At 44.7% G+C, this 17904-nt stretch overlaps 1 protein-coding gene across 2 annotated transcripts in view; it reads right to left on the bottom strand.

Moving 5' to 3' along the window:
- SACS (sacsin molecular chaperone) overlaps positions 1-15732 on the bottom strand; it is a 90273-nt gene extending 74541 nt beyond the window's left edge. Inside the window, exons 1-2 of one of the 2 annotated variants that reach the window (XM_059720471.1) lie at positions 15512-15732; positions 9211-9312 (exon numbers count right to left, since the gene is read on the bottom strand). The gene's annotated coding sequence lies outside the window, so the exon portion shown is untranslated. The remainder of the gene's footprint in view (positions 1-9210; positions 9313-15511) is intronic. The other variant, XM_059720472.1, reaches the window with a different exon arrangement.
- Between the last annotated feature and the right edge of the window lie 2172 nt (positions 15733-17904).

Raw genomic sequence — 17904 nt, 5'->3', positions numbered from 1 at the left:
CCAGAAAAGGGCCAACTTAGTCCCCATTTTCAAAAAGGGGAGGAAGGAGGACCAGGGCAACTATAGACCTGTCAGTCTCACCTCCATCCTTGGCAAAGTCTTTGAAAAAATTATCAAGGCTCACATTTGTGAGAGCCCGGCAGGACAAATTATGCTGAGGGGAAATCAGCACGGGTTCGTGGCAGGCAGATCGTGCCTGACCAATCTAGTTTCTTTTTATGACTAGGTTACGAAACGCCTGGACACAGGAGGAGGGGTGGATGTCGTATACTTAGACTTCAGGAAGGCCTTTGATACGGTATCCCACCCCATCCTGGTGAATAAGTTAAGAGGCTGTGACGTGGATGACTACACAGTCCGGTGGGTGGCGAATTGGCTGGAGGGTCGCACCCAGAGAGTCGTGGTGAATGGGTTGGTTTCGACCTGGAAGGGTGTGGGCAGTGGGGTCCCGCAGGGCTCGGTCCTTGGACCGATACTCTTTAATGTCTTCATCAGTGACTTGGACAAGGGAGTGAAATGTACTCTGTCCAAGTTTGCAGATGACACAAAGCTATGGGGGGATGTGGACACGCCGGAGGGCAGGGAACAGCTGCAAGCAGACCTGGACAAGTTGGACAAGTGGGCAGAAAACAACAGAATGCAATTCAACAAGGAGAAATGCAAAGTGCTGCACCTAGGGAGGAAAAATGTCCAGCACACCTACAGCCTAGGGAATGACCTGCTGGGTAGCACGGAAGTGGAAAGGGATCTTGGAGTCCTAGTGGACTCCAAGATGAACATGAGTCGGCAGTGTGACGATGCCATCAAAAAAGCCAATGGCACTTTATCGTGCATCAGCAGATGCATGACGAATAGGTCCAAGGAGGTGATACTTCCCCTCTATCGGGCGCTGGTCAGACCGCAGTTGGAGTACTGCGTGCAATTCTGGGCGCCGCAATTCAAGAAGGATGCGGATAACCTGGAGAGAGTCCAGAGAAGGGCCACTCGTATGGTTACCGGCCTGCAGACCAAGCCCTATGAGGAGAGACTAGAGAAACTGGATCTTTTCAGCCTCCGCAAGAGAAGGTTGAGAGGCGACCTTGTGGCTGCCTATAAGTTCATCACAGGGGCACGGAAGGGAATTGGTGAGTATTTATTCACCAAGGCGCCCCCGGGGGTTACAAGAAATAATGGCCATAAGCTAGCTGAGAGCAGATTTAGATTGGACATTAGGAAGAACTTCACAGTTAGAGTGGCCAGGGTCTGGAACGGGCTCCCAAAGGAGGTGGTGCTCTCCCCTACCCTGGGGGTCTTCAAGAGGAGGTTAGATGAGCATCTAGCTGGGGTCATCTAGACCCAGCACTCTTTCCTGCTTATGCAGGGGGTCGGACTCAATGATCTATTGAGGTCCCTTCTGACCCTAACATCTATGAATCTATAAATCCCTTTCTGCCTCCATGCTCTCAAGAAGGGAGTTTCCCATCTTATAAGTGTGCTGCCGGTTAGTACTGCCCAAGTGCAGCACCCTGCACTTGTCCGTATTGAAACGCATCCTGTTTTCGTTAGCCCACCCCTGCAACCTATCCAGGTCTTTCTGAAGTCTTTCCCTCCCTGCTAATGTGCCCACCTCACCCCAAATTTTGGTATCATTAGCAAATTTGAACAGGTTGCTTTTTACCCCGTCGTCCAAATCGCTGATAAAGAAATTAAACAGCGCAGGCCCAAGGGGGACTCCGCTGCCCACTTCCCCCCAGGTCGAATATGACCCGTCCACCACCACCCTCTGAGTACGACCCTTCAGACAATTAGCAATCCATCTGACCGTGTAGGCATCGATGCCACAGTCACCTAGTTTTTTAATGAGGATGGGGTGGTCGACAGTGTCAAAGGCCTTGCTGAAGTCCAGAAAGACTGCATCCATGGAGATACCTGCATCCAATGCTTTTGTGACCTGATCGTAAAAGGCAATCACGTTGGTCTGACATGACCTGCCCCTAATGAAACCGTGCTGGTTGCTCTTGAGCATCATCCCCGATGCCGGCCCATCACAGATGTGCTCCTTGATGATCTTCTCAAAGAGTTTCCCCAGGATTGAGGTAAGACTGACAGGCCTATAGTTGCCCGGGTCCTCCCTCCTCCCTTTCTTAAAAATGGGGACCACACTGGCTATCTTCCAATCATTTGGCACCTGGACCGAGCACCACGAGCGCTCGTAAAGCCATGCCAAGGGCCCAGCAATAACCCCTGCTAGCTCCCTCAACACCCTGGGGTGGAGAGCATCTGGACCTGCTGATTTGAACACATCCAGCCCCTCCAGAAGCACTCTAACCCGGTCCTCCTCAACCTTAGGTCTTGAGGCATTCCCCTCGAGCCCGTCTTGAATCACGGTGGGGGAGTCCCTGTCCCTGCACAAGAAAACAGAGGTGAAGAATTTGTTAAAGAGGTCTGCCTTTAGTGATCTCAGGAAGGGACATATCAAACACTCTTTGTACCCTCTCCCATTTGCTCCTGCTTGTATGTATCCAGACCTGCAAATGCAGTGTCCCCTGAAAAGCCATTTGGAGGGTGTCCCCTGCAGCCGTGCATGCACACCCTGGAGACAGAAGTCTTGAAGGCAACCACAGCGAGTGCCTGGAGTAGCTTTTCTGCCACATTTTTGGATTTGACACATGTAAGCAGGAACAGGATAGCTGGGCATATCTGAGATTGTGCCTCTGCAATAATACTGGAGAAGTGGTGTAGAGGCTGTCCGACTGGTGGCCTGCAAGCTACATCCAGCCCACAAGGGATTAACATGTGGCCCCTGGGCTCCTGCCCAGTTGCCACTCATCCCATTGCTCCTGCAGGTCCAGCAACCGGGATCTCCAAGTTCTCCCTCCATCCTCTGGGTTTTCCTTCCTGCCCCAGCTCCTGAGCATAAGGCAGAACCAGGCAACATGAGAGTGCTGTATGTTTAGTTGAGCTGGGGGAGATCCAAGCTACATACTCGGTAAGAGAGAGGCCAGTCTATCCACACTATGTGCACCTCCAGGACAGAAGCTGAGCTGTTCACACAAAAGGAAGCCAGGCTGCTCTCACTGCCTGTGTGGCCAGGGACAGCCAGGCCGCTTGGGCTGCCTATGCAGTAAGAGTGGGACCAGTATACATGCACTCTATGTCTAGGCAAGAGGGAGACTGCTCACACTGTATGCCCAGCAGGGGTCAGCCAGACTGCTACCACTGCCCACACAGCTCGGGGAAAGTAAGGCTGCCCATGTGACTGGGGCCTCCAAAGAAGGCACCTGGAGGGTTTGGGGCCCTTGGGTTTGTGACCTGCAGGATGTGCAACCCCCTGCTGTCCAAAACTTGGAGGGCACTGTGAGGTAAAGCGAAAGAAGTCTTGGGAAGACTAATCAAGCACTTGCCTATGATGAAGCGTTGCTAACATTTCAGATTAGTGCCTGAATGTTCCAGGTTCTTTTCTTACACAGAACAGAAAAATTCTGATTTTAGACAGGATTTTTAGAGAACAATGGTGTTCACTTTTCTTCTGGCAATTATTTTAAATTCCGCTTAAAAGCAGGCTTTCAAAGAGAACCAAGCAGGACTGGCTATAATCCTAGATGAGGGCAAAGGCACTGCTCATTAAAAGATATGCCAAAACCCTGAGCAAGCCCAAATCAACAACACAGATGAAGCCAGATGTCAACAGTGATGGGTATTTAGTTCATTCATGGCTCGGTGAATCATCTGCCCCACTCTTTGTCTCATAATGATCTGGTCATTTGCCAGGAAGCGGCCACAGAATTTATTTGTAGTGCAATACTTTTCCTTATTACTGCAATAAGGATGGCAAGTTCCAGTGGCAAGCAGAAAGAACAATATTACCAAGGGGTTTTAAGGTTCTATAAAATTTGGGAAACTTGTCCTATCATTTCTCCCTGGAAGAATCTAACTAAATATACAAACGTGGCTTAATATAAGCCATGCTGAAAACTGGAGAGCTATGAAACCCATGGTCTCCCTAACAGCCAGAGAAGATAGAAATAGCCCCAACATTCCACAGAAATGGAAAATGATACATTATTATTACAGGACTTCAATTTCAAATACAGGCAACCCCTGCTTAACACTATTTCGCTTAGCGCTATTTCACTGTAACGCTCATTTTAAATTGATTCCTGATTTCACTTAGTGCTCAACGAGTTTCATTATAACGCTTGCGGTTGCTATCTTGGGTCATTAAAAACACTTGGGGTCACCATCTTGGATCGTCAAACACTTTCGGTTTCACTTAACGCTCACTTCGCTTAATGCTTGTTTTTTCAGGAATCAATTAAGAGTGCTAAGCGGGGGTTGCCTGTAATGCTAAACAATGTTTCCAAAGCCAAACAGCAGATGAAACCATCCCCTTTATGTCAAGGAAGTTTGATAAAGGTCCACAAAGAGAACCATAGTTACTCTCAGGGAAAAGTATGTTTTGCATAAGCCTGGTAACAGTTTCCTTTTCAATATTATGATTCTGGCTCCTGACTCTAAGGATTTGCAAAACTGAGCTTTAACTATGAGTTTTTAATACTGAGCTTAGGGAGAAGAAAAGAAGTGTGCTTAATAAGGTAGCAACATCATCAAGGATGTGGCTGATCTGGAAACACTTCTTAAAACAGCTTAAAGGGAGTGAAGTGTGTGGGGAACTTAAAAAGCTCTTACGAGGCAGTGGAAAATTCAAAGGAGCCAGTTGTTTAATTGTTCAGAGGCTCATGTTACACAAGTCTGATTTTAGAAGTCCAAATAAACTCTTGGTAATCTCGTTGGGTCTGAGTGATTTCTAAACAACAGATGGCACCAGAAGATGAATGTGCTAAGAAAATACCCTGAGTGGAATAGTGGAGTAGACAAAACCACTACCAGATCTGAAACGTTGCAAAAACGGTACTTCACTCTGTACCTGCAAGCAACAGGTGCCAGCCATAAAGAAGACTCATAAGTAGCTTTATTTATGAGAAAAGCCAATTCTGAAGAATTTGATGGTTTTCATAATTTTCAGGTAAGTCAGGCAGAGAAACTAATTATGAAAGTGTAATGAAGACATTTGAGAAATGCTAACCTTCATATGAAAGCAAGGACAGTATACATAAAAAGGTGAAAACAAGATACGTCTACATTATACATTTCTGTGTAGAGATACTTGAGGAAGGCCTAAACAAGCCTATGTACTGCATATCTTGCATATTAAATGCAGTATAGCTGCATTAGGCTCAGCACCAACTTTAGACACCCTGGACATGTCCTCACATGCAGAGGGGCATCCCTTGGGTGCATCTACATGTGGTATTACAGTGATGTGATAAACTCTGGTGCAGTTTGCATGGGAGTCAGCTGCTCCTGGGCCCAGAATTTGCATGTGCTCCTACTTTGAGCCCAGGGATAAGCAAGCTTAGGCTGGCAGGGGGCCATGGGAGTCAGCCCTGGGCTCTGGGTGGTGGCAGTAAGCAGCAAAGGGGCTAGCTGGGGCACCAGGGTGATAAAGTGCAGGGCTAGGTAGCAGGCAGCCCCCAAACTTTAGCATCCTCATACCCCATAGATACCCTGTCACCATCTAAACTGGGTGGAGTAAATTACTCCACCATAGGTTAGTACTGTCCCTGATAGTACTATCCAATGGCAGAGTTAATTAATTTACTCTGCCCTAATACCAGTGCATGTGTAGGCTGTCAAGGTTCCTTGGGTGAATCTGATATCTTTTTTTAGATCAACCCAAATAGTTGGAGAATAGTTATTAAGCAAGCTTTCGGGTTCAAAAACCCTTCGTCAGGCTAAGGAAGTTTCAGCAGTTGGTGTGTGCTCTTCCTGGATGGAATGAAAAGTAAAGAAGCCAGAGGCTGGGCTGGTATGCATACAAGACAGGTAGTCAGTGAAAATGTAGATTGAAGAGTCAATGGGTGTGTAGGCTGTGACACTTTACTGAAAAGCTAATTAGTCAACTCCACAGTAAAGCACTAGTTTATGCACCCCCTGGCACTTAACAATACTCACTTTGGATTCACACCAAATTGGTCCCTTCCAGACCTATGTGACTCTTGCACATCAGGAACTAGCAACAGTTGGGACATTCAAGCTGGTAGTCTCTCAGTGGTATGTGTAAAACAGTGGTTTTCAACCTGTTGTCTGTGGACACCTAGGAATCCTCAAACTGTGTCTAAGGGGTAGGCAAAAGATGACTATGATCAATAAAAAGTATGTGAATACTTACACTTACAAATCGAAGTTGCCTACACCTCTATTAAAACATTTTTAGGAGTCTGCAAATGAAAAAAGTTTGAAAACCCCAGGTCTAGAACTAGCAGAAAGGTTCTCAACTATGAAATCTGAATCTTTGCCTTACCTGATGGATTTTTAAGTTTGTTGACCTAAATACATTATATGTTTACTTTGGCTTTCTTTAACAGGGCTAGGGGCAGGCAAAGTCCAGCCCACAGGCCGGACCTGGCTGGCAGTGAAATCCATTTCCCAGCAGTCCCTGCCCATATGACTGGGGCCAGTTTCCACGGAGACCCTGGCAGCAGCTATGCTGTGACAGCGCAAAGCTGGAGTTTACATGGAGACTGGCTCCAGCAAAGCCGGCAGGGCGCACATCAGGGCGAGGAGATGCTCTGGAGCCTCTGGGATCTCACGGCAGTGACGGTGTGGTCCAGAGCTAGGGAACAGCCACGCATGCTCTGGGCAGGGGCATGCAGACTGCAGATCGTAGCTCTGCCCTGGCTCCTTGCAGCAGTGACAGCGTGATCCATAGCCAGGATACAGCCATGATCTACTGCCTGCACACCCCTTACTGATTGTCATATGTGCTAGGACAACCTGTCTCTTGAGGAATTAAAATAGAACACACATAGAGAGTTTAGTATGTTAAGTAAGATCCTAATACAGGGTGATGAATTCCTTTAGTGAGCTGGCAATGGAATTTTAGAACTGCCCTTACAATCCAGGAGTCTCCTTTGCTGACAACTCCATGATTACTTGCAGAGAAATATGAAACAGTAATACCTGTAACACTTAAAGTTTGTAAAGTATGATGTCAGGTCAACTCAGGGCTCTCCAACAGGCAGCCTGCAGGTTGCATGCAGCCTGAGGGGTTAATTTGTGGCCCTTGGGTTCCCACCAGGATGTACCCCCACTGCTCTGGCTACAGCAGCAACCTGCATCTCTAGGCTCTTCCTCCTCTGGCTTCCACTTTCTGTCCTCACCCCAGGGGGCAGGGCAATGTGGTGCAGCACAGCCTGTGGTGCTGGTCTAATCTGTGGCTCAGCATGCCCATGCAATATAATGCAGTATGGGAGCCTATGGACAGGGAGATGAGGGTGGGGGCCAGGGCACTGAGTGCAGTGCAACGGGGGGCATGGGGTGCTCACATGCATGCATTGCAACAGGGGGGGGCATCCATGTGGCATGCAGCTCAGGGGGGCCTGTGGCTTATGTTGGTGTGGCCAATGCAAAACAGTGTGCAGACCTCAGCTGCTTACAAATTGGACAGCCCTGATCTAACAACAGCCCTGTAAATTAAGGGTATGGACAAATGTGCATTTGTAGCAGCTCCAAAATGAGAGCACAGCAGCTGTTATACTGTAATGTGGAGCGATAAGAGTCAGTTAAGTCTCCCTCACTTTGACCCTGAAGGAAGCACTCATGTGTGGCTTCAGGCTAGTGAAATAGCTGCTGTGAGGACCTGCGTTGATTCTGAAGCCACTACAAATGGACAGATGTCCATACTCTAAACCTGAGGAGCAGCTGGAGTAGGGGCTGCCCAGGGGGCTTAGAGTTCTGGTAGTCCATATTGTTGCAGCTTCTATTACTGTATCATCTAGGAACTTAGCGTCCCTTTGTGCTGGGCGGGCACTACATAAATGCAGAAGGAAAAGATGGTGCTTCCTCTGGCCAGCTTCAGTCTAAAACCAGAGATAATGGATGAGTACAGGCACACACAGGAGTATGGGAAATCAATGAGGCAATATTGGTTAGCCTAACTGGCAGTGCTCAGAGCAGTTCAGCAGCTGAAAGTGTGCTAAGTGTTTTTCTTTTTACAGGCATCATGGAAAAGAAGTTTTAATGAGAGGATTGAAGCAAGTGAATGATGTAGCATTGCAGATATTTATGGGAACTTCTGGACATGCAGTGCGTTTTGGGATATGGCAACACGTGTTTGAAAATCAGTCATGTAGGCAAATAAGACTGTCCTTGTGAGGCAGAAGTCAACCTTTTGATCCTGAAGGGGAGATGACAGATAGGGAGGGGAGTAGGCTATGAAGGAGTTTGGAAGCAAAGAAAAGCAGCTTATGTCTGTCTTGAAAGAGAAGACAAGGTTCTTTGGGTAAATCTGATATCTTTTATTAGACCAACTTAAATAGTTGGGCGAAAAAAATTTAAGCAAGCTTTTGGGTTTAAAAACCCTTCGTCAGGCTGAGGAAGTTTCTGCAGTTGATGTGTGCTCTTCCTGGATGAAATGAAAAGTCTTCCTGGACTGTTTATTCCATCCAAGAGGAACACACATTAACTGCAGAAACTTCCTCAGCCTGACGAAGGGTTTTTAAACCCAAAAGCTTGCTTAAAACAAAATTTCCAACTATTTAAGTTGGTCTAATAAATTATATCAGATTCACCCAAAGACCCTTGTCTGCCTATGTCCTTAGACCAATACAGCTACAACCTACACCCTTGAAAGAGAAGAGGGAGCCAATGAAGGGATGGAAAGAGAGTGTAGACATGCTCAGGGCAATAGAAAAATGATATGCTCAGCAATATTGTGTATAGACATCAGCTGGGCAAGACAGCATTTATTAGGGTCAGAGAAAAAGGATGTTGCAGTAACTGAGATATGATACAGAGAGAGAATCCAGAGAGACTTCAGCTCCCACAAGCAAAAAAGCCATTAGGAACAAGGCAGGAACTCTATCAGAGTATATGCACCTGCCCACAAGAGGTCCATTATTTCTTTTAAAATGTATACAGCCCAAAAACTGGCTGGTTCTGCCCACTCCCCAAACCACATGCAGTAGTCGTTATGGTAACAGATGGGTATCACTACTGTTGTTATTATAGACATGAGGTAATAATGAAGGTCATGCAGATCCATTAGCAAAGAAGAACAAGCCCATATCAGGGAAGAGTGTAATATGAAAAATGAGGAAATAACTTGCACATGGTTCCTTCTCTCTTCAGAGATGTATTGAGCAGGATATTTAGACAGAAACTTCTCACCAGAATAGGTGGAGCTGCTGCAGTCTGTATTTTAAGTGATTCCTGTTGGCTCTCCTCTTCTAAGCTGGTTTAGAAAAAGTGGCTCTGAAGAAAGGGGGCCATCTGACACAAAAAATGAAAATGAAATGTAAGGGAGAATACACACACACGTACACACACACACACTCACAGATATACACACAGTTGTTATATACACTGTTATTATGTATACCTGTATATCATTTGCCAGCAAAAACTGGAACAAAATGGTATCTCATTAAAATCCAGGCTTTTAGCTACGGAGATTAACTATATGAATCTCTCCTTTACACGGGGGAGTCTTGTTTCTAAACTGAGACTCACAACATGCTAAAAATTTAGCTCTAGGAATGTAAAACATTGGAGAGACAAGGATATTAATATAGAGACTTGGCTGCACATAGCATGCCCAGATAAAAGAGACTAAATAATTTTCAAAGATGAGAATATGTAGTTTCTTTGTCTATGCCATATATCAATATAAGAAATGAAATGCAGCTTGTGTTAATGTTGATGTTGTCAGTGACAACTGTGCTGATGTAGCATAAAAAAAATCCTGAAAGGGATTCTGTCAAGATAGCCCACAATTTGACCTTTCCTTTGTATTTTTCTGTTGCTTTGCAACAAATCAGAGATTCAACATACTTTTTCCAAATGAATATTTTCAGTGGGCTGGAAGAACTGTGATCAAATAACTGCAATAGCATTGCTCTACTGGTTTTGTTAGTAGCTGCTTCATTCACTAATAAGAGTAGCATGAGACTTAATTCACTAGCATCTATAAAGTGTTTTGATATAATTAAATAGATTTGTATCCTGTTAGTGCAAAATATTATATGTGAGTAATGTTATAACAACTGCAAGCACTACAGTGGAGGCAAATATTTTTAAAAGGTAGTGAGAACATGGTAAGGAAAATTTTCTTCATTTGGAGTTTCTAAATAATAATTGATGCAGGGGGGAAATCATAAAAAACCCCAAAAAAGTTTAAAAGGAGACTCAGAATATTACTAAATCACAGATTTCAGAATAACTAAAAGTTATATTACAGCCTGTCATTCTACTCCCAGTCTACTATTCACACAGCACTCAGGATGGTATTGTTGCTACTGCAATTCCACTTAATATGATCCTAAATGGTGAAGGTCAAAATCTGAGAGGTCACAATGATGGGAAGCAGATGAAATCCTCTGGGAATCAATCCATTGTAGGAGAATAAGAAATTCTGTGTTCTGCATTATGTTCAAAAGATACCCTGTGCACTTCTAATGCTGAAATAGGAGACGCTGCATATTGATTCTCATACATAATAAATGAGAGCAGTTAGTTTTCTGGCATCATTTTTGTCATGACTAATGGAAAACTGAAATAAAACTGGTTAGTCTTCATTGGATCATAGAAAGGGATGATGGATAAGCCCTATTGGGTTTGAGAATCTATTTTTCTGCAATCAAGTATTCTGCAATCAAGTATCTCTCCCCAGTGCACAGAGGCCTCAAATCAAGAAACACACGTACAAAAGTATGCAGGTAGCTGAATACAAGTGGACCTAATCGAGCACACAATTAAAGTGAAGCACATACTTTGCAGAATTGGCACCAGAGTGAGGAGTAAACTGTCAATAAAGCAGAACCTTAAAGCCTACCCTGGTGATAAAGGAAAAATATGTCCACTGTTGGAAGACTGGGGCACGGGGCTCAAACCAGCCAAAGAGGAGTACACAGAATGGTGCATCAAGGAGCAATAATTGGGAGGAAAAAAAATGAAGAAATGAAGATGGAGAAAGAAAGAGAGAGAGAAAGTTGAAAAGTTTGTGGGCACAGCAGAGGGGAATACAAGGTGTAGATATGACAAGTGGGGCTTGAGTCCAAAAGCACCAGCCCCCATCCCAGCCATTATCTGTAGATTTCCTCATCGTTACAAATTTATTTCACAGCCCAAAGGATTGTGTTAGACTAGGGCTCAGAAACAGTTGGTAAAGGCACATACAAGTAAGCAGCACCCCCATGAAAACCTCCATTGTGAACCATACGTAACTAATGAGGGGATATCTATGTGGATCTCTAGGCTAGGGGTTGGAAATCTATAGTTTGTGGGCCAGATCCAGCCTGTGGCACCTTTTGATCTAGCCTGAAGACATGGGGCTTCGGTCACACTTGGACTGGGGGGCTTCAGCTGTAGGCACTTTCTCCATGCCACTGTGGGGATGAGAGCCACCAGTGGCAGGACTCACCCCACAATGGCTCATTCTAGCCCACAGCCGGAAAAAGTTTCCTTCCCCTGCTTTAGGACCTGAGATCGTAAACTGCTGCACTCCTCTCAGGAAGGTTTTAACTCAGGTGCCAGTGATACCATAATTTAAATGTTAATAATGCTTAATGATATCATTCTTCATGTAGGAAAGTAGAGGGGAGATCATAGGCGCAAATTTTAGTTTAGCATCACCACTAACATGGGTGACTGGTGCCTTCTAATACTGGGGTGGGGGGCAACAGCAGCTGATCACCAACCTTGCAGGGGGGTCCCCCAGTGGCCGATTGCCCCCAGCAACCAATCGCTGACCGGGGGTAAGGGTCCCCCAGCAGCCGATCCTGGAAGCACTGCTGGCACTTCTCTCAGGGGGACATGGCTAATCTCAGGGGATGCATGTGCACCCGCGTGCACCCCCTACGCATCACCAATGACCACTAATCTCTCTTGATTCAAGAAGGACAAGCCAAGCTCAAGAAGTTGAGCAGAGCCCCTGGGCACATATAAGCTCCAGTGAGGTAGCTCAAGGAGTTGGTCTAATAACAGGTAACATCTCTGAACCAAGAGTTCTAGAGTTTTGCATTTCTTACATGATCGTATTCTGAATTTAAGCATGTTCTACTGTAAGACTCACATGGAAAAGAACCACTACCTCCTTACTCCTAGCATGATCCCTGTGAACATAGAGCTATTATGTGTGAATTTTTTTTTATTTTGCAAATTTGATATTCTTGGAAGCAAACCAGTACTAAGTAGAGCGCAAGCAGGCAGTGTGAAAGCTTTCTACCATAGCCTTATCATTGCACAGCAATCAGAATCAACAATTTATTAGTGAACAGTTAGAATCTTTGCTATCCTGATTCTAAGCAGAGACTGTCCTGCAGTTAATAATCAAAGAGGAGAAGGAGAAGGCAAATAAATTAAGCTCAACTTTTGTTCCAAGAAGTCTAGTGCACATAAAAAATGGAGACAGGACCACTACAAATGCAGACTGGTAGAAAGGAGTTGAATACAAATCTCCAGAAAGAGGCTAGTGCAGTAAATTGGCATGCAGCTTTTTTATGCTTTTTAGCTGATGCATGAAGAATTGCTAAATAATTGTTGCACCTACAAAATATTTCTGGACTAATTAAAGCTGATTTTTGGAAAGACAGCATTTCCTACGTGGCTTGGCCCTCTCTGTTTTGTAATTATAGTGTCTCAGCATAGTTGTGTAGCTGAGACTGGATGTCCAGGCTGCAGCCGTAGGCCTGGGCCCTTTTTGCTGTTTCACAGCTATCGCGTTTCAACCTCACTGTGTGGCTGAACCCCAGCCACATGTTTGGTTGGCAGATTTGGACCAGGGTGAAGCCTGATGTGGTTTGAGCCAGGGTGAAACCAGGTTCTACTTTTTGATCCAGACCTCAGTGCAGTATCGGCCTGACAAGCTTTTACTGCCCAGTTCAGGCCCGGTGAGATAGGCCTGGGTCTCCTTCTGTCCCTTTTTGTAGTTTATGTCCCAGCCAAGCACTGTGGTTGGGCACCAGTTGCAATTCAGGCCCAAGCCAAGATAGACCTGACCTTTCCTCTGAGCTCTTTTACAATTTTCTGCCCAACAGAGCTGGGATTGGGACTAGGAATTTTGGGATACAGTCTGCTGATGAAAGCCACAGTTAACCCCTCAAAGCCACCATGCAGAAGTGGAGGTTGGCATTCTACCACCTCTCCAGGACCAACACAGCCCCTTGCAATGCAAAAGGACCCACACTCTTGAGCAGCTTCTCGCAGTGCAGTGAACCCTAGGAGCAGCTCATAGGGCTCTCCAGTGTGGGCCCCCTCTCCAGCGCATTGCTGAAGGGCAGGTGTAGGGGTACAGGCCCCCAGAACTACCCATTGGGGAGCCCCAAGTCCCAGACAGCCTGGGTATGGGTGAAGCCTCTCACAACAGTGTGCCACTTAAAGATTTCGCTTTGTAGTTAGTAGTGTTTCAAAATTATAGTTAGTGTTTTCTTTTGGGGTTTTTTTTGTTTTTACTCTGTGTAATAAATTTGGGTTTTTATGTTTACATTGCATAAGGAGGGGATCTTATTTATACAGGATGCCCCAGCAAATTTTGTGTTCCCAGATGCACATGTGTACTCCAAGCTACACCAAGATATTCAGAAATACAGAATGCACAGACTGTATGTCTGGGTTCCATAAACCTCCTTGAAGATCTGCCAAACTCAGAAAGGCTGTACATGAATCAAGCTGTAATTTAAAAAACATATATAATTTAGATAATTTATGAGTTTCAGATTAACCCTGGTATAACTCCAGTGATGTCAAAGGAGATGCTCCAGAAATAAGTGTAGCCCACTGTCCAGGTTAAACTAAAGACCTAGATAATTGCAATAATGTTTTAGTCCTGTCCATTTGAAATACTGGAATGTATCTTGTAACTCCAAAATGGGAAAGCAGAATGTTATATTTAGTCTTCAGAAGCTCTGTTCCCAGTCAGAGACCCTGTGAGGTATCAATTGGGAAGACTTCCTATAAATGGTGAGAAATTGGCGAAGAACATTTAAAATGGAAAGGTTGGCATGCTCTCAAATCCATAACTGAGGCATGGCAGAGATGACGATACCTTTCTAGAAGTTCATTAAGGGCTAAATTGTGCAATTTGTAATAGGGGCTATGAGAAAATGCACTTGCACTATCCTACCAAAAGTTCACACAGCTGGAATGTATCTGAGATTGCTGTGAGGTGAACTATAAATCAACCTTCGAAAGTTTGGTTTTCCTAGGCTGTGAGAGAATCAAGGCTACTGCTCTGGCCTACCTGCCTCACCTGAGATGGCTAATGCTGTACAGATAGTAGCCTGGAGCAGTTTTTGACCTCAAATTAAAAAACTGAGATTATGCTGGGCTCAGCACACAGTGCAGAAAAGGTGGGTTGCCTGCATCACCTTCCCCAACCTCTTTGTATATTCATGTAGCAATACGTATAAGAACTATTCACGCTGAAGCTAATGATTTCAGTAGATGCAACATAAGGTTCATAGCGGTAACTATGACAATATATGTCATTATTAATACAGGGATGTTATTCTTTGCGTTACAGCCTATCACTATGATGATGATGATGCCACTCTAAGCCAGTCATTTAATAGATGAAAGCAAAATTAAAACAATTCCAAAATAATGAAGAAAACACATTTCTTAGTTCTTTGCTCTGCTGGAGTGAAGTTTTAGATACAACTAGAGTTTTCTTTCTGAATTCAAAATTTCTTTGTCCACGTGCTGCAGTGTGTTAGCAATATTTTTTGTTTGTTAGCAAGATCACACCACTTAGAGCATACACAAAACATGTTTATATTTTACATTATAATACATTTATAAATGTTTAAATTTTACATTGTGTTTTACTTATGTCTACTTTAACTAAACAGAGAGAGAAATCACAGGAATGTGCTCACTCCCTTACTAAATAAATCACTCCATACATCCTCCTCAATGTTATAGTCTCACAAGGTACAATGCAAATCTAATTGAGTTTCAATCTTACTACATCTACAAACCTAAGAAAGAATACTTGCTACAAAGCCTTCCAAAATTAGAACAACTAATATGAACAGAAAGTTTGTGAGGAGTATTTTAGAAAGGGTTTTTTTTAATAATGATGTCAGCCATTGTAACGTTAGACTGCACCACAAATCCCTGTCAAGGGTTTCTGGTGAAATTAAGGAAGAGATGTATTTACATGCATAGTGATGCAGCAATAGGCTAGCATTTGTCATGATACAATGCAACAGAGAAATCTCCTAAAACAGGGAGAAACAAGCCAGTGTGCAAATGCTTGCTTCGTCCACCCTGCTAGTGCACTGCAGTTCATGAGTCACCCCAAAATGCTGCAGAAACAGAGACAATAAAGTTATTCTGCAGCACATACTGTTAAACAGATTAAAGACAGTGCTCTTTGCACACTGAATGCTAACAGTACCATGATACCCATAAAACATTTCTCACAAACAACTGCAGTAAGTGAGAGTCCTTGCAGTGAGCCAATACTTACAGTATCAGACAGGACAAACCACTGTATTTAACTGTTTCTTCATATTCTGCTTCCAGATACTGTTCTGTTTATTATGCATCTCTTCCACTGACTGCTTGTGTCTCTCAGCATCTGGAGCTCAAATGATCTTGGCCCTTTTCCCCTTCTGCAAAATCAGCGGTTTCAGAGTGATGCATGACACTGCTGCAGCCTTGCTGTATCCAAACAAATTCAATGCAGCAGGCGTTTTAGCTCCCCCTTCCCAGTTACCTCTCTCTCCCTGTCTCTCTCACCCTCTCTCTCTTAAAGAGATACTGCCCTGGACTAATCTCCTGTTTCAATAGCATAGAAAATCTGCAGATTTTGCTTATCTGTTGAATAAAGTAAAATCCAAAAAGAAAGCCATTTTAAAAATACTAAATTTTGATTTACACAGTCTCAAGACTATCTCCCCAACAAGATCATATGTAACCCTATTATCTCCATCTGCATTAACTGATCAGTATAATTTAAGTCTCTTTATTAAAGCAAATCTTCTCATCTCCATTTATATTGACTGTTTTCTTTTTGCAACTTCAGCAGTAAAACTGAACAGCCCTTTTTTATTTTTCTCATGTTTGCGCTATGATGTTGTGTGTGAAAAGGTTTACATTTCAAATACAGGTTTTCATTATTTGAATAAATTTCCTTGAAAACTTCTTTATTATAGCTTTTTGTAACATCCCTGTTGTTTCTCTTCTAGCTCTTTCATTTAAGAACTGTATATCATTTTCATGCTCTTCAGATTACGTATGTGAATTCTTACATGTTGACTAAAGCATGACTATTATCAGCTGCATTCTGGTTTTGGTTCCTCTTCCAAGTTGGCAGAGGCAGTCATTAGTATATCTTCCTCTGAAAGTGTAATGTGATATTTATAGAGCATAAAGCAGACCAGAGAATGACAGGAGACCAGAGCAGACAGGAGAGTAGAAATATAGGTATTTTATCTATAACCCAAATATAAGCTTAATTTTTATCAGTAAACCATTTTCTGTTTAGTAGGAAGAGGGCAGACATAGTATATTTCCAAGATTACCCATTATTCTACCTATAGTGACCTATGAAAACACAAGATGCTTTCTCCTCTACTGTGAGGGAGGAACTGTGACCTGTCTTCATGGTGTTTCTGACCACTGCCAATCATCATTTTAAATATTAATATGTTAGCATAGAGATCAAAATGGGTCAGAGCCCTGTTGAGTTGGATGCTGTACAGACAAATCATGTTTCTGTCCAGAGAATTTAACAATGAGAAAAGGCCCCAAACATCTTTGAGTTAGGTAATCCCAAGCATAGGAACATAGCCATGTGAAAATGGGTCCTTGCTGAAATCATGAATTGATTATAAAAATTGTATGACTAATAATGCATGACTCCTAGTGCAGTACAGCCTTATACTTGAAGGTAAAGAGTATACAAGAGGCAAACCTGCAGGGGCAGATCCACTGGAGATGCAGTCGTATGGCTGCACCCCCTTTTTTTGGACTGGACCATGCTGCAGGAGCTTCTGGGGACTTTTTAAAGTTCCCAGAGCAGGTGAGAATCATCCCTTCCCAGTGCTCAGAGGCACCTCCCCACTCCTTGCTTTCCCCCACCTTCCCTGCTAGGGGTGTACCAATAGAGATTTTTTGGGGCCAATACCAATGGCCAATTTTTAAGAAACCATATTGGCCGATACTGATCTGATTCCAATACACAGCCAGGCACCTTGGAGACCAACGTTGGGCTGGTAAGTCTGGTGTGGGGGAAGGGGTGGGGAGAGGGAAGGGGTATGCAGGGGGCCAGATCGAAGCCCCCGTGATGAGGGAGGGAGTGGGGGCAGGAGCAGGCACAGACGCTGCTAAAATGGGGTAGGGCAGGGTGCAGGATGGAACGAGTAACTTGTACAAGGTGGGGAGAGGTGTCTCCTGTCGCTTCATGCACCCTGGGAGTGTGGGGGAGTGTGCCTCCAGATCTGCACCGGGGGGGGCATGGGGCTGCTGCTTGGGGCTGGGGCTGCACTGTGTTCTTCCCAGCAGGGAGGCTGGGCAAGGCTGCACTCAGGGCAGGCAGTGGTGGCCCTGGGAGGGGGCTATGGGGGGTTGCAGCCACCCCAAAATTCACTTTAGCCCCTCATAGCCCCTCCTAGCACTGCCACCACCCACCCTGAGCACAGCCCAGCCCAGCCGCCACACTGGGAACAGGAAGGGAAGAACCCATCCCGCACCCTGCCCCAGCTGAGCAGCACCTGCCCCAGGCCCACTCCCTCCCACATCACAGGGACCTCGATCTGCCCCCCCACACACACACCTCTTCCTTCCCCCACACCAGACTTACCAGCCTGATGCTGGTCTCCAAACCGCCGGGCTACGCTCCCGGTCCCATGCACGCTG

This window comes from Alligator mississippiensis, chromosome 1 (assembly GCF_030867095.1).
Source record: "Alligator mississippiensis isolate rAllMis1 chromosome 1, rAllMis1, whole genome shotgun sequence".
NCBI lineage: Eukaryota > Metazoa > Chordata > Crocodylia > Alligatoridae > Alligator > Alligator mississippiensis.
This window is presented reverse-complemented; position numbering and strand designations above follow the sequence as displayed.